Source organism: Schistocerca serialis, chromosome 6 (genome assembly GCF_023864345.2).
Source record: "Schistocerca serialis cubense isolate TAMUIC-IGC-003099 chromosome 6, iqSchSeri2.2, whole genome shotgun sequence".
Lineage (NCBI taxonomy): Eukaryota > Metazoa > Arthropoda > Insecta > Orthoptera > Acrididae > Schistocerca > Schistocerca serialis.
Genome location: NC_064643.1, coordinates 604,112,320 through 604,129,134, shown reverse-complemented (window position 1 = coordinate 604,129,134; position 16,815 = coordinate 604,112,320). Strand labels below are relative to the sequence as shown.

At 46.0% G+C, this 16,815-nt stretch overlaps 1 protein-coding gene and 1 pseudogene across 4 annotated transcripts in view; one reads left to right on the top strand and one right to left on the bottom strand.

Moving 5' to 3' along the window:
* Window positions 1-16,815, top strand: part of LOC126485139 (uncharacterized) — a 504,509-nt gene that overhangs the window by 320,359 nt on the left and 167,335 nt on the right. The gene's annotated exons all lie outside the window — the stretch shown is intronic.
* LOC126485784 (5S ribosomal RNA) lies at window positions 12,653-12,770 on the bottom strand (annotated as a pseudogene).

Genomic DNA, 16,815 nt, shown 5'->3' with positions numbered 1-16,815 from the left:
ATTACCATTGCGTGGTTCGATCGAGCTCATTTCCAAACATGAGAGTTGTTGCGTCGTTCTGGGGCTTGATGTTGCTGGTGCCTCAGTAGGTAATCTGGATGATGCTGACTGAAGGTTTGATGGCCAGCTCCGGGTAGACAGGCGAATGGAATGGGCTCAAAAATGGGAAAACGAAAATAGGCGTCGAAGAAGAACATTCGGGGAGGGAGAGGGGGTGGATTGGGAAAAGGAGAAAATCACAGGTTCTGTTCGGAGGATTGGGGAACAGGCAGGGATATGGTTGTGTCTGCGACGATGATTTGATGTAGTTGGATTGGAGACGCTAATAGGCTGAAGTGGGCTCAAACAAGGTTAACTAGTCGGGAGAAGGTGAAATTTGAGTGATTCTGGGAGTGTGTGGCGAAGGCATTATGGCATGAATTATACGGAATCGCTCAGACGGGTGGATATTTCGGAGGACAATTGTGACAAAATATATTCCTGGGAGGGGGGGGGGGGGGGGGGGTACAAAATAGAGTTTTAGAATGGCGTAATTTGTCTATGAGACCAGTGAGACGTCATTTCATTCCGGTATGTCTTTTACGTACACGAGCATACAACCTTGGAGGACCTTTTACAATTGAAGACCGTTTTTTCAAAACTCGCCTTCTGCAAAAATGGACGCAATGAGTTTTTTCGGCATATACTATGTGAGCTAAACGCCTTTCTTATTCAGAAATCAGTTTTTTCAAAAACCAATTACCTTCATGGTTATTCCAAAACTCATTGTCTGCCGGCCGCTGTGACCGAGCGGTTCTAGGCGCTTCAATCCGGAACCGCGCTGCTGCTACGGCCGCAGGTTAGAATCCTGCCTCGGGCATGGATGTGTGTGATGTACTTAGGTTAGCTAGGTTTTAGTAGTTCTCAGCCTAGGGGACTGATGACCTCAGAAGTTAAGTCCCATAGTGATCAGAGCCATTTGAACCATTTGTTTGTGAGCATGTCTAGATTTACTGAAAAACCATGGAACGTGCAGACCCATTAGATCCCTTAAGGCTGATCTATCGTTGAGACCTGTCATTGTTAAGGAATGCTCTTACATGGAGGTACTAATGCGGTGATACTCCATCCCCTTAAAAACAGAAATTTTCGGGCTACTCCTGCAACTGTGGGAAAAGTCAGATCTCTATCATATCCAGCCACGTGATTTAGTAAGCGTATTTTGCAAAAAAAGAGAAAAAAATCTAGCCGTAAATTTTTTTCTCGGGGCACGGTGCAGCTTTGGAGAGTCTCTCTCGTACCCGGTATGGTATGTCACTCCTGTAAGCCCAAAATTGTAAAGTTGTAGCGACTCAGTTTTCCATTTAAATGAAAATGTACCTCCATCACTTAATGTTAAACGTGAAAAGAAATATCTTCTATCTCGCCGTCCGCAATGAATTCACACATATGTCCGCGTTGAAAATTATCACCGTCACACGTGGCTTGTACAACTGAATCATGTATGGCTTGAAACACAAACGTCGCCGCAAAAAACACGTCAGACATACACATGTGTGGCTAACTCCCGGTTGCCCCGACTATTAGACTCCTGTGGACTATTGATTAGCGCAACGTCTTGAACGAGCACGTGGCCAAGACCTGTGGAATTCGCCTTACATAAACAGAGTCCTGAAACTGCTGGTGTCATCCTCGAATGCTTTGAGCTGTAAGACGTGCAGTACGGCACAGTTATAACTGAATTGCATCCGTCGAAGTGGAGAGCGCGAACGTCCTTTCATGGCGTGTTGTCGTGACATCAGTTAGATGCATGTTGATTGACGGACGAGCATGAGACGGAGACTCTTACCGGCAACCATACGAACCGAAAACCCACACCAGGCAGCAAAGTAAACGTTTAGTTCCGACGCGTAAGTTAAAATTTATTTCAAGTTTCTACCTTCATCACGTAAAAGAAGTAGTCTTGAGAAATCGGATGTAACCTTCTGGAACACACAGAATGCATGTAATGGCAGTACCGTCGTCCTTTTACGGATGTGAGCTTTGGACACGAAGAGAAGATCAAAAGGATATAAAGTGCAAACATGAGATAGCTGAGAGCGGTAACTGGTTACTCATGACTTGACTGGAAGAGGTATCAAGATAACAGGAAAGAATTAGACACGTCAATTTTAAAGGAAGAAATGATGAAGTACAGGATCAAATGGAGATAGCATGTAATAAGAACGTAAAAAAGCAGATCACCAAAGTCAGCGTTGACGTTTACACAACAACAACCAAGAAGAAAGATCGATAGGCCAAATAAAAGTGGACAGGGACAGATGTTTGCTGATGTATCAAATCAGAGATAGTTTAATTGTTGATGATGGTTGCAGTGATTATGGCGAAATTTGGGAATGTTGCACAGTACAATATTTTACGCTAGTTCAATAGAACGTTCTGCGCTCTGCTGCTAATCTTAGACGTGGTTCACGCTGAGGCGATGCGATACCGTATGCAACGCTACTCCGGACACAGCGCAAGGACCAACCTGCATCGCCGGAGTCATAAAACGCTGTAAAGCAGCCTGGCTGGTTCCCACTCGGGCGAAAGCGATACGTCACCGACACGTTTCTCTGTCGCATCGCTCGGCGCAACACGTGTAAGTAGGCTGTTTAGGTTTTTATGTTGGTAACCCCACGTAGCGCTCTGTATGAAAATCACTGACTGCGCTGTGTGCAGTCTGTGGCTGGTTGGACTCATTGGTGGAATATTCGCTTGTGTATTGTTGGGCAGTTGGGTGTGAACAGCGCGCAGCGTTGTGCAGTTGGAGGTGAACCGCCAGCAGTGGTGGATGCGGAGAGAGAGATGCCAGAATTTTGAGAGGTTACTATAAGCGGACGATCTGGACTTGTTTCCGCCAGAAAAAGGAAATTGGCGATGGCAAGGAAAGCGTTTCTGAAGAAGAGTAATTTGTTAACAACGAGTATAGATTTAAGTGTCAGGAAGTAGTTCCTGAAAGTATTTGTATGGAGTGTTGCCATGTATGGAAGTGAAACATGATGATAAATAGTTTGGACAAGAGAATAGAAGCTTTCGAAATGTGGTGCTACAGAAGAATCACATAACTAATGAGGAAGTATTGAATAGAATTGGGGAGAAGAGGAGTTTGTGGCACAACTTGACAAAAAGAAGGAACCGGTTGGTAGGACATGTTCTGAGGCATCAAGGGATCACCAATTTAGTATTGGAGGGCAGCGCGGAGGATAAAAGTCGTAGAGGGAGACCAAGAGATGAATACACTAAGCAGATTCAGAATGATGTAAGTTGCAGTACGTACTGGAAGATGAAGAAGGTTGCACAGGATAGAGTAGCATGGAGAGCTGCATTAAACCAGTCTCTGGACTGAAGACCACAACAACAACAACATGCAGTTAGCAATGTTAGCAAAGTGGCTACCACCAAGCGTGAACGTGCATCGTCTTCCTTTCATCATATATATATATATATGATGACTTTTGAACACTATTAAGGTAAATACATTGTTTGTTCTCTGTCAAAATCTTTCATTTGCTAACTATGCCTATCCGTAGTTAGTGCCTTCAGTAGTTAGAAACTGTTATTTATCTGGCAGTATTGGCACTCGCTGTATTGCAGTAGTTCGAGTAACGAAGATTTTTGTGAGGTAAATGATTCATGAAAGGTATAGGTTATTGTTAGTCAGGGCCATTCTTTTGTAGGGATTACTGAAAGTCAGATTGCGTTGCGCTAAAAAATATTGTGTGTCATTTTAGTGATGATCAGAATAAGTAGAGAGAACTGTCTGAGTACGTTCAGTTTTACTCAGCTGTCTTTGTATCAAATAACGTAGAAGTTTACTAGCACAGTCTTTCATAATTTCTCTAAGGGGATGTTACACATGGAGTGCTAGTCTCTCCACTCAACTTGTACAATACATGGCGAGGGAAATTTCGTGCCATTCGATGTGCCTTAAGTAAACTGCTTCATATAGATGAGGCAAACCTACAGCCATCTCTGTACTTAGTCTCAACAGAGTTTCACTTTTTTGCGCAAAGAATTAAAAACCACTGTTTCGATATTTGCGCGTGTTTTCTGCTGTGCAGACTTTCCCACTGAATTTTGAGGAAAGTGCTGAGAAAAAAAGCTGATCTTTCCACGTCTTACAGCGTGACATCGCAGCTTGGTAATTAACTGGTTTTAATTTTGTTATTGCCCACAGTTATTGTGATCATCACAAGTAAGTAAATCACCAGGCATACTTTGAAAATTTTGCAGTCTACGAAATACAGCCAAAATATCAAAATTGTTTTTAACGGTGGAAGGAGAACGGTACCTCTTTCCTTTCTCAAGTAAATGCAATGCACGGTACGTATTGGAGGTTCTCCACCCGAGGTTGGCAGTTACGTGATGTACGCGATGCAACGGACGCCTGGCTATGGGAGTGCGTAGCTGCCTCCTGTTTCTCTTTTTTCGTATGCTGCCGATACAAGCCGAAGCCAGAAAAAAAGGACTGAAATGGAAATACACTGGGATTCTTTAGCTGATATTGCTGACTGGATTTTTTTTTTCAGCCTGTGCTCCCTGATTTCAGGAAACTTTGTGGCAAGTGTGAAAGTAATGTGAAAGCTAAATTCTTGTCACTTCTGAATGAGCAGCTGGATGAAGCCGAGAAGGACATGTCGGGATTTTTATCATCATGGGCCTCTTCCGTTTCTTCAAATACGCTGTCTGCCCGTACGCAGTGTTCACCTACCATTGGTGGTGACTGACCTCGCATCAAATTCTGCAACGTTTCTTCTGGTCCTCCAGTTGAATCGTATACTACTTTGCATAACAGAACAGTTGCAGAAATATTATCCTAGGCTTATTGATTTGTAACCATTATTTGAACATAGCTGAGAAAAAAGTACACATTTTAGAGGTTCCCACTTCACTGAAGATTTATTTTGGCAACGCTGCATAAGGAGTACATAAAATATTTACATTTATAGATCAGTAGCACAAGCGGTTCTGGGATACCGGTAGCGACCAATGCTGAGACCCCCATACTAGTACGTGATGTAGAGTCCACGAGCGGTAGTGCAACCGCTGTGACTCTGGCATGTAGTCGATAGTACAGATTGCGAATTCAGTCCAATGATATGTTATTTCATGCCTGCTCGACCTGTTCACGTAGTTCTGTAAGAGCTCTTGATTGATGAATCGCACGAGTCACTTCTCATCTCATCTCGACTGGATGCAAGTCCGGAGATCGTGCTGGACAGAGAAGTTTCTGGACGTTCTACAGGGGACTTGGGGTTTCACGGGAGGCGTGTGGGCGAGCATTAGCGTGTTGGAACAACACATCACCTTCCTGTTGCCGCAAAAGAACGGATCTAACAAGGTTCCTCAAGTACCGAGCGCTGGTTAGCGTATCCTCCAAAGGTGAACGAGAATTGTTGCTTATCGCACTCCGGAAGATAAGGCCTGGGATGGGGCCAGTCTGAATTGGACGAATGCACTCTACGAGGCAGCACTCACCAGGTCGATGTCGTACGCGCAACAGACCGTCAGTTGCGTGCAGACAGACAGATATGGTCTTCATCTCTGAAGACCATGGCAAGTCGTTTCATCTTCCAAGTGATCTTCTGACGCCACAAGTCCAGCAGTGCGCTACGGTGCTGTGCCGTTAGTGGAAGACGGGCAAGAGGTGAGCGAGCCCGTACCCCACTGCTAACTGTTCGCAACAGTTCGTGTTGACACGGCTGAGCTCACAAGCCCTCTTATCTGTGCTGTGGTAGCTGTACGACCTGCCACTGCCGTCCGTAGAATACGGCGATCCTGGTGGGCATATGTGCTGCGCGGACGTCCAGAACCTCGTCTACGGGTATCAGAATGTTCACGTGACCACTGATAGCAGCGTCGTTGCACAAATGACGCAGCACGTCCAACTTGTGGCAGTTCTCCGAAAGAGCCATCCCGCCACTCGGAAGACCACGATTTGACCCCTTCCAAATTTGCCCGGTTGGCCGTAGGAAGCAAGAATGCGTCTCCGTGGCATAGTTGCCTGCTTGCTTCACACGTTTGCACAACATAGAGCCTTCGGGCTGTGAGCATTCGCCGTTAAGGGGTAGACACAGACTGCACACTGGTCGCTATGCCACTACGCTACCTGTTGGCGGGCGACGTTGAATCCATTATTAGTATACTACTGGCCATTAAAATTGCGCACCAAGAAGAAATGCAGATGATAAACGGGTATTCATTGGACAAATATGTTATACTACAACTAACATGTGATTACATTTTCACGCAATTTGGGTGCATAGATCCTGAGAAATCAGTACCCAGAACAACCACCTCTGGCCTAATAACAGAGCTTGGTTGGCGTGTACAGGTACAGCTGCCCATGTAGCTTCAACACGATACCACAGCTCATCAAGAGTAGTGACTGGCGTATTGTGACGAGCCACTTGCTCGGCCACCATTGACCAGACGTTTTCAATTGGTGAGAGATCTGGAGAATGTGCTGGCCAGGGCAGCAGTCGAACGTTTTCTGTACCCAGAAAGGCCCGTACAGGACCTGCAACATGTGGTCGTGCATTATCCTGCTGAAATGTAGGGTTTCGCAGGGATCGAATGAGGGGTAGAGCCACGGATGGTAACACGTCTGAAATGTAACGTCCACTGTTCAAAGTGCCGTCAATGAGACCAAGAGGTGACCGAGATGTGTAGCCAATGGCACCCCATAACATCACGCCGGATGATACGCCAGTATGGCGATGACGGATACACGCTTCCAATGCGCATTCACCACGATGTCGCCAAACACGGATGCGACCATCATGATGCTGTAAACAGAACCTGCATTCATCAGAAAAAATGACGTTTTGCCATTTGTGCACCCAGGTTCGTCGTTGAGTACACCATCGCAGGCGCTCCTGTCTGTGATGCAGCGTCAAGGGTAACCGCAGCCATGGTCTCCGAACTGATAGTCCATGCTGCTACAAATGTCGTCGAACTGTTCGTGCAGATGGTTGTTGTCTTGCAAACGTCCCCATCTGTTGACTCAGGGATCGGGACGTGGCTGCACGATCGGTTACAGCCACGCGGATAAGATGCCTGTCATCTCGACTGCTAGTGATATGAGGCCGTTGGGATCCGAGGCCGTTGGGATCCAGCACGGCGTTCCGTATTACCCTCCTGAACCGACCGATTCCATATTCTGCTAACAGTCATTGGATCTCGACCAACGCGAGCAGCAATGTCGCGATACGATACACCGCAACCGCGATAGGCTACAATCCGACCTTTATCAAAGTCGGAAACGTGATGGTACGAATTTCTCCTTCTTACACGAGGCATCACAACAACAACGTTTCACCAGGCAACGCCTGTCAATTGCTGTTTGTGTGTGAGAAATCGGTTGCAAACTTTCCTCATGTCAGCACGTTGTAGGTGTTGCCACCGGCGCCAACGTTGTGTGAATGCTCTGAAAAGCTAATCATTTGCATATCACAGCATCTTCTTCCTGTCGGGTACTTTTTGCGTCTGTAGCACGTTATCTTCGTGGTGTAGCAATTTTAATGGCCGTAGTGTATACGTACTATCCCCCTGGTGGGACATGCCGCCATCTGATCAAAATCGACGTCGTCTTTCCAGGTGTATTAATTTTTTCCGGCAGTATATATCTAGCACCTGAGTTAAGTACTTTACTAAGCAGTCTTAACAAAAAATAAACTTTTCAAGGCGGCATTTTTTTCATGGGGGCATTTTTAACATCATCAAACAATTTCATCATCTTACCTTATATCGCAATGACAGGAGAAGTAGCACGTCGAAAATGTGTGTGCTGCTTCCTCAGAGTAGCTGACACCAGTTCCTGAAAAAAGTGGAAACTGTCTGGATTCATTCCGTAGAAGTCGGGGAATTTTTCGTGTTGAAAGTCCTCACCAGAAAGCTCAAAGTTTGACATTTATAGCGCTTTAAGCACTGATAAGCTGCAATGATGTCCTCTTCAGAAGGGCTCATTATTGCAACCGAAATTGAAACGTGGTTCGTGCTGTCTTGTCGCATCGCATATCGCTTCATCCCAGTGGGAATCCGAGCACCGCACCGAAAGCGTGAGGTCGCGCGATCTTCATTGGAGCGTGTATCACAGTGTGAACCACGCCTTGTGACGAATGTTTTACGTAAAGGGTTGACTACTAAGAACTCCTGCTTGTGAATCGGTGTTTTAGACAGCGTATTGTCCAGCTGAACACTCAAGACCCACAGCGAGATACTTGACGCTCTCACTTTCGAGCAGATTCACGGAACGTACGGAGAGCTCGTGCAGTAAGCCGGTGAGAGTTGCGCCCACCGTTAGACGGCGGCTGCGCACGCGTGCGCATTCCATGCGCTGGGCGCGCCGCCGCAGGTGCCGGCTGCACCCACTCTATTCGCGGTCAGGCACTGCGGATTTACAATTCCGATGGCCTGCACGCCCATTGTGTCTGCTTCAGTCCGCGACCGTGTCCTCCTTGCCGACCTCGAGTGTCCTTTGTGTCGAGGTGGTGTCGCTACGGAGAAATCTGCGGCGACATCGCGGTGTGCGTAGGAGCCATGGAGGAATCCCGAGCACCCGATTCAGCAGTCTGGCATTCGTCCGTTTCACAAGCCGAAGGTATACAAATGGGTGCAGAAGCTGGAAAAAAAAAGATACGGGTGGAGTGGGATGCTTATTTTCGTATAGCAGGCTTGAATCCTGTCTTTCTTACTAGTATCAGGTCGATTCCCACTTTCATTTCAGCCATTTAAAGTAACTCGGCTAAAATCGAAAATAAATTACTGATACGAGGGAACCTTTGTGGTGAAAGGTATGTAATTATTTTGTGTCATTTATCTCTCATACACTGAAGCGCCAACGAAACTGGTATGGGCGTGCGTATTCAGATACAGAGATATGTAAACTCATAATAAGGCGCTGCAATCGGCAACGCCTATATTAAGACAAGAAGTGTCAGGCGCAGTTGTTAGATCGGTTACTACTGCTACAACGTCAGGTTATCAAGATTTAAGTGAGTCTGATCGTGGTGTTATAGTCGGCGCACGAGAGTTGGGACACAGCGATGGAGTTTTTCCCGCACGACCATTACACAAGACTACCGTGAATATCAGGAATACAGTAAAACATCAAATCTCCGATATCAATGCGGTCGGAAAAAGATCCTGCAAGAACGGGACTGACGACGACTGAGGAGAATCGTTCAACGTGACAGAAGTGCAACCTTTCCGCAAATTGCTCCAGTGCTGGACCATCAAGTGTCAGCGTGCGAACCATTCAACGAAACATCATCGATATGGGCTTTCGAAGCTGAAGGCCCACTCCTGTAACCTTGATGACTGCACGACGTTTACCCCTGGCCAGAGCCCGTCAACACCGACATTGATGACTGGAAACATGTTGCCGAGTCGGATGAGTGTCATTCCAAATTGTATCGAGGTGATGGACGTGTACGGGCATGGACACAACCTCATGAATCCATGCGCCCTGCATGTCAGCAGGGGACTGCACAAGCTGGTGGAGGTTCTGTGGGACGTGTGGAATTGGAGTGACATGGGACCCCTGATACGTCAGATGCGACTCTGACAGGTGACACGTACGTAATCATTCTGTTTGACCACCTGCATCCATTCATGTCCATTCTGCATTCCGACGGACTTGGACAATTCCAACAGGACAATGCGACACCCCACACGTCCAGAATTTCTACAGAGTGGCACCGGGAACACTCTTCTGAATTTAAACACTTCCGCTGGCCACCAAACTCCCCAGACATGAACATTATTGAGCATATCTGGGATGCTTTGCAACGTGGTGTTCAGAAATCTCCACCCCCACGTACTCTTACGGATTCAGACATTAGTCGACTCCATGCCACGTGGTGTTGCGGCACTTCTGTGTCCTCGCAGGGGCCCTACAGGATATTAGGCAGGTGTACCCGTTTCTTTGGCTCTTCAGTGAGTGTAAAGCATCAACTCACTTCCCGTGAAGAAGTAGTGTACTTGTATTTCCACTACCGGCTACGTACACCAACAAGCAATGTTCTTTGCTACTTGCTTGTGGGCAGGTACGATGCATAGCTGTCACCATTCCGCTTGGTTCTTCCTCCTCGTGGCGCTGTAGTGGCATTTGTATTCGCTATTATTCTATCATGGGGCTTGGTGTAAAGCCACATGCAACTGAAACTGTTTCCATATGTACCAAACCATTCGGTTAAGTCAGACCCATCTGTCATCTGAAAATGTTTAAAGAACGGAACTGCTAGTGGAAATTAAAGCATTTGTTACCAGCAGCCGAGGAAATGCTTTACATATGTATTAAAATTTCAGTAGAAAAAGAGAGTGACTCTGATTACACCAGAGCTAACCAATACCATTTTGTAAGAGGAGAGATAAATTTCATATTTAATATCAGATAAGGTGTACCGCTACTTTCAGTTTTGAGGCAGGGTAAAAACTGACAAGGAATAACAAGTAATTATTTTCTTGGCAGATTAAATCTGTGGGCTCTAATCCCTCTGATTTTATCCTCATGGTCTCTTCGCGCGGTATACGGTAGGAGGGAGCAATATACTCGGTGAAGGTATGCTCTCGAAATTTCAACAAAAGCCCGTACCGAGCTACTAAGCGTCTCTCTTGCAGAATCTTCCACTGGAGTTTATCTATCACCTCAAACAGCCGGAGCGATGAACATCCGGCACTCTTTCTATTAGCAGTTCTAATTCGTCAAGCTACGCGATACGAGTTTTGCGGTGGTCGAAACGGAGTGAAGTTCATAAAAATGTTCGAATGTGGAGCTTACTGGACCCTGATCAAGATCCTTCAGTCGCGTAGTCTGAGCAGAAAATCGAAGGTGACTGTCTATCGAACAGTCATAAGAGCGGTGGTAATGTATGGCTCAGAAACATGGACAATGACTGTAGCAGAAGAGGAGCTCTTGAGAAGATGGGAGAGGAAAATATTAAGAAAGATTTTTTGAGCCTTGTGTGAGATGGGGCATCTACGTCTACATCTACATTTATACTCCGCAAGCCACCCAACGGTGTGTGGCGGAGGGCACTTTACGTGCCACTGTCATTACCTCCCTTTCCTGTTCCAGTCGCGTATGGTTCGCGGGAAAAACGACTGTCTGAAAGCCTCCGTGCGCGCTCTAATCTCTCTAATTTTACATTCGTGATCTCCTGGGGAGGTATAAGTAGGGGGAAGCAATATATTCGATACCTCATCCAGAAACGCACCCTCTCGAAACCTGGCGAGCAAGCTACACCGCGATGCAGAGCGCCTCTCTTGCAGAGTCTGCCACTTGAGTTTGCTAAACATCTCCGTAACGCTATCACGGCTACCAAATAACCCTATGACGAAACGCACCGCTCTTCCTTGGATCCTATCTATCTCCTCCGTCAACCCGATCTGGTACGGATCCCACACTGATGAGCAATACTCAAGTATAGGTCGAACGAGTGTTTTGTAAGCCACCTCCTTTGTTGATGGACTACATTTTCTAAAGACTCTCCCAATGAATCTCAACCTGGTACCCGCCTTACAAACAATTAATTTTATATGATCATTCCACTTCAAATCGTTCCGCACGCATACTCCCAGATATTTTACAGAAGTAACTGCTACTAGTGTTTGTTCCGCTATCATATAATCATACAATAAAGGATCCTTCTTTCTATGTATTCGCAATACATTACATTTGTCTACGTTAAGGTTCGGTTGCCACTCCCTGCACCAAGTGCCTATCCGCTGCAGATCTTCCTGCATTTCGCTACAATTTTCTAATGCTGCAACTTCTCTGTATACTACAGCATCATCCGCGAAAAGCCGTATGGGACTTCCGACACTATCTACTAGGTCATTTATATATATGGAGGATAAGGAGAAACAAGGCATTGGAAGAACTGTTTAGAAATCCTGACTTGGTGACTAAAATTAAGTGTAACAGATGACGATGGCTGGGCCATGTAGAGCGGATGTCGGAGGATCGAGCCGTTAAAAAGGTTTACACTGGAAATCTAGGTGGCAAAAGGAGCAAAGGGAGACTCCGGAAACGATGGCTGGAGGATGTAGAAAATGATTTGAGAAAGACTGGAGACAGGAGATGGAGGGAACGAGCAGCAAATCGTCAGGACTGGGCTGTGATCATCAGAGAGGCCACGGCCCTACATGGGCTGTAGCGCCAAAGAATAAGTAAGTGCGTGAATTCCTAAGGAACCAAACCGCTGAGGTCGTCTGTCCCTAGACTTACACACTACTTAAACTAATGTTTGCTAAGAACAACACTCACATCCATGCCCGAAGGAGGATTCGAACCTCCGGCGGGAGGGGCCGCGCTATCCGTGACATGCCGCCTTAAAACCACGCGGCCACGCCGTGCGGCAGTGAAGTTCATAGATTGTTCATAGGACCTCCTTTCGAGCCTGGCATGGAGTGTGTTAACTCCTCCCGAACAGGCGATGAAGGCCCAACGGCACCGACCGGCCGCCGTGTCATCCTTAGACCACAGGCTTCACTGGATGCGGATGTGGAGGGGCAAGTGGTCAGCGCACCGCTCTCCCAGCCGTATGTCAGTTTCCGAGGCCGGAGCCGCTACTTCTCAGTCAAGTAGCTCCTCAGTTTGCCTCACGAGGGCTGAGTGCACCCCGCTTGTCAACAGCGCTCGGCAGATCGGATGGTCACCCATTCAAGTGCTAGCCCAGCCCGACAGCGCTTAACTTCAGTGGTCTGACGGGAACCAGTGTTACCACTGCGGCAAGGCCGTTGGCTGGTGTGTGTAAAGTTTGCAAAAAATCAAGATCCGAGTTAGTCTCTGCTCGGCACGGTCTTTTAACCTCTCATTGCGCGCTACTTCCTGGAAGGCTTTGTAGGAACGGCGCAGATACCGTAACAGGGCGACAATGACTTTGCTTCGCTTTCTCGTAACGAGTGTTCTTTCAGAGTACCGCTTAAAGACGCCGGCAGCGGGAACGGCGAAGGCGGCTTTCCTCGCATAAAGCACTCTCGGCGGAGCACCTGGCGTCACGGCAAGAGAGGGGGACAACTGAAGTGTGCCCTGGGGTGAAAGCGGGCTTAACACGGCTCACCCACTTCTGCTCCTTAAAAACCATGAACTCCGTGCCGCACTAGCGTCAGGGTAGTTAACCTCTAAGCGTCCAGTTATCTCTTAATGGCTGTCTCTTAGCATCCAATTTGTGACACGTAGTAGGCACTGAGAACGTCTTCCGTTACTGGGGTTGTAAAGTTGACTTCAAACAGGAACACCTAGGTCTGAGTGACACAGCTCACCATAAAAGATTAGTCATTGTCAAAGGGGAAAGCTATGTCAGCCGCCGCCCCAATCTCTGTGAGGAGAGTTGCACCAAGACCTTTGCTGCTTTCGTCGTGAAAATTTACCCTTATACTGCCGATTTCGTCACTTTCTCCACTCTTGGTATGGGACGACGCGAGTACGAGTGGCTTTCCCATGCCATGTCCTCTGTTTTGAGAAAGTATAGAATGCCAAGAGGAGTACACAGCTAGTCATTTCTGTAATCTGGTTTTTGTGTTGCAGGGTGAGCAATAATTAATATTCACGTTTGCGGTATTTTCATTCATCAGTTACTTCAGTTGTAATTTTTTTCATTTTGGACGACCTAAATACCTAAATAAAAATTTAGTCCAGTTCACTGATCAATGTGGATTGTTTAAGAAAATCAAATCTCTGTCTTATTCTTCAAGGCACAAATTTAAATCTTGCAAAGAAGTCAACACTACCATCTACCGATGAGCTCAGGCCCGTAACTAGTAGTAGTTGTACAATAAAATGATTTCAAAAAAGCTTGTCGCTAGTTGCAGTATTTCCTACAGCGTGATTTATTTCAGGTGAGATTTGTCCCTTAAACATTGGAACTGTCAGTATTTCGATTGCCCCTGTCTGAACGACGTCAAGAGAACTGTGGATTGTGCTGCTACATTCGCTTGTAGCAGACATCCACTGAACATAATGATCCTCATTGGCATATTCATGATCCTGTGAACGGTTTGGAAACATTTCTGGTATCGAACTACTACTACTACTACTACTACTACTACCATCACTGCCTCTAAGCTCTCCGGACATAGCATTGACCTCTCCACCCCTCCCCCCCTACCCCACCCCCCACCCCGTAAAAGATCACACTGACGCCTATGAAGCGCTGTGGACAGTATAAAACAGATACTGTGGGTCATGTGACCCTCCACGGATGACGTAACTCGTGCGCTCGCGCGTGCGCCAGTCAGTTATATGGCATTAACAGAGTAAGACAAATGGCAGAAAGGAGGTATCGTGTTAGGGCGTACTCATGACCACTCAGTGACTGAAGTTGCTCGTTTTGTTGGTGTTAGTTACATGTTCCTGGATAATTTGAACAAATCTTTTATCGAAATAATGTGGAACGAGCCAGTTTACAGGGTATCTCTAGATGACTGGTGTTAACGTTAACGATTACCTTATTATTTTTAGTACTACTGCAACTATTTTTTTTCTGGCCGCCAGTTTAAAGTAGAAATTCATCAACGGAACAGAAGGATTTGTCCAGGAGAAATGATTTTAAATTAAATTGAAAACTTGCTTCGCTACCTGTCAGACATTTTATTTTATTGGTCAAAAGATCAAAAAAATTTGTTCCTGCATGTTGAACTCCTTTCTGAGCCACTGACAGCTTTAATAATGAGTAATGAAAGTCATTTTTCTCTCTAGTGTTACAGGTACGACGTCGGTTCAAAACAGTTCCTGAACTTTGTCCACAAAACTTTTCTACGCTTACCTTTTACTTATTGTGCATGGTCTCCTTTGAAATACTCTCCTCCACAACTGATACACCGCTCCCAAAGCCGTTCCCACTTTCGGAAGCAGTCTTGAGACGCCTCTTGCTGGATCGCGCCAAGCGCCGTCTGCAAATTTTTCCTTCATCTCGTCTATCGTTGCAAATCTTCGTCCTTTAAACGTTGGAAATAAAAGAATTTCAGGCCATTGCCTTCTCGCATTTTCTCGCAGTCGTAGGAACACGTCCTGATACTACCATCTATTAACAGTTTGGTTCTAGGCGTTTCAGTCCGGAACCGCGCGACCGCTACGGTCGCAGGTTCGAATCCTGCCTCGGGCATGGCTGTATGTGATGTCCTTAGGTTAGTTAGGTTTAAGTAGTTCTAAGTTCTAGGGGACTGATGACCTCAGAAGTTAAGTCCCATAGTGCTCAGAGCCATTTGAACCATTTTTGAACAGTTTGGTCCTGTGACACGAATTCGTGAGGGACTAATCGTTCAAAGTCAAAGAAAAGTATCACCATGGCTTTCACATTTGACCTGACCTGACGAGCTCTCTTGGGGAATTTTTCCAGACGCATTTTAAAAATTGAACCATGGTCTGAGCATTATAACCGTAGACCCACCTCTTATCACCAGTTATGGTTCAAATGGCTCTAAGCACTATGGAACTTAACATCTGAGGTCATCAGTCCCCTTGACTTAGATCTACTTAAACCTAACTAACCTAAAGACATCACACACATCCATGTCCGAGGCAGGATTCGAACCTGCGACCGTAGCAGCAGCACAGTCCCGGACTGAAGCGCCTAGAACCGCTCGGCCACAGCGGCAGGCCACCAGTTATGGTTCTCTTAAGGAACATATCGATCTCATTTGTGCGACGCAAAAGCTCTTCACAGATTGCGAGGTGAAGGTCTTTCTGGTCTTGACTCTTGAGCCGTGGGTCGTTTGGCGGCAACACGATGCATTCCAAGATGCTGTGTCAGGATTTGATGGCGTGATCCAGATGAAATGCAGTCTCTCTGACAGTCAGTCTTCGATTGGCACGCACAATTTCGTTGACGTTCCTGATGTGCGCGTAGTCGGTAGATGCCGAAGGGCGTCCTGAACGAGAGTCACCCTTAACTTCCGTCCGGCCATTTTTAAAGCGTGTGAACCATTCGTAACACCGAGCACGGCTTAAGCACTCATCACCTTAGGTTTCCTTCATCATTTTTTGTCTCTATGCAAAGGTTTTCTTGAGCTTCACGCAAAATTTAATGCAGAACGTTGCTCCTTTAACTCTGCCATCTCGAAATTCGCAGACTGTGAGACACAATGTTCTACTCAATACAGCACAGAAAAATAACTAACAGACATACAACAATGAAACTTCCAGCAGTTACACATTAAACACAGGCGTGTGCAAGGAAGCCAACCACATTTCACTCCAACACACCATCGGCGCGAAATTACAAATGTTCCGGAATTTTTTGAACAGACTCGTTTGCAATCGCAGCGCGCTCCATCAATAGTTGTCAGCTGTATCTGGCTCTCAAATCGTACAGTTTATTTATGAAATGCACGGGCATAAAATTCCTACGTTAGTTCTATTACAATAGACGTATCATCGCTTGTCCACTTGCTAGCCCAGTTGTTCTGTCTGTAGTATACGTTAGCTAAAACTTCAATATCCATGAACATGTTTTACGGCAAAAAGGAAAGTTCCATGTCCAGTCAGTAAGGAAAAGTTTCATTAGAAATAGTAAGACAATTTTACAATTGTCATACACACAAAATAAAAATTATTTCATCATTCTCACTTTCTAATAAAACCCTATGCTCATTTTCATTTGATCACTGTTTCTACTCAGTAGCAGAATCTTTAGGGCATGTGAACTACAAGATTTTAAACAAGAAGGAACAAAATTCTTATTGCAAATAGTGCAAGCGCTCTTGTAGATAAAGCCAGTCGAACAAAGGTACTCTGGAGAGAGACAGCGCACTTACATTTACATAAAATTCAGTATTGTAGAACCCTGT